Here is a 732-nt window from a genome sequence, read left to right on the forward strand (position 1 = left end):
ACAGGGGGCAGTCAGGAGGTGACACCCTCTGTGAAATGAGGGACCCCAGGTGTGGAACTGGTGGAGAAGTGGTTCCTGCAGCTGGTTCTCATTTCAGTGCTGCAGCTGGTGAGGAGGCTGAAGGTAGAGGCGGCACCGGCTCTGCAGGTGGTACTCGAGTTTGAGCCGCAGCTGGCCCTGCAGCGAGAAGAAGAGAAAACACCTACTGTCCATGTTCCTCCCACGAGGCAGCTCTGTCTGCCAGCCCATCCCAGGAAGTCTTCCCAGGTGCATCCACCCACGGACTACTTAGTCTCGGGCTGTTCCCGGGCCAACGGAGCAGGTGGGAGCCCTTACTGCATGCCCAGCCCCATCCTATCCCATGTACCCATGGGCCCATAGCCCGGTCCTATCACCCTTACTCTCTTCTTCAGCGGGCTTGGGGATGCTGCAGTGGAGCCAGTGGGCTGGGAGGTCCATCCTGGACGTGCATCTCTAGCCAGGAGTCGAGGAGGAAGGACACGGCCCTGGGAAAAGACAAATGGGTATCTTTTGATGCATGGTGTGAGCACCTCTCCCTTCTTCAGGGAAGCGTGGCACCCGTCGCTGTGCCTGTGCCTCCTGTTGCCATGTGGCCTCTGTTCAGAAAAGGGGAGGTGTCTGTGGTGGCATTGGCTTTGTGGGAACAGGGCACATGCTGCAAGCAGGTCTGAGAAGTGAGAGCTAAGGGAGAGAGGGTCCTCCCCAGCTCTC

Source organism: Fukomys damarensis, unplaced genomic scaffold (genome assembly GCF_012274545.1).
Source record: "Fukomys damarensis isolate Sample0158 unplaced genomic scaffold, DMR_v1.0_HiC HiC_scaffold_22, whole genome shotgun sequence".
Classification (NCBI taxonomy): Eukaryota; Metazoa; Chordata; class Mammalia; order Rodentia; family Bathyergidae; genus Fukomys; species Fukomys damarensis.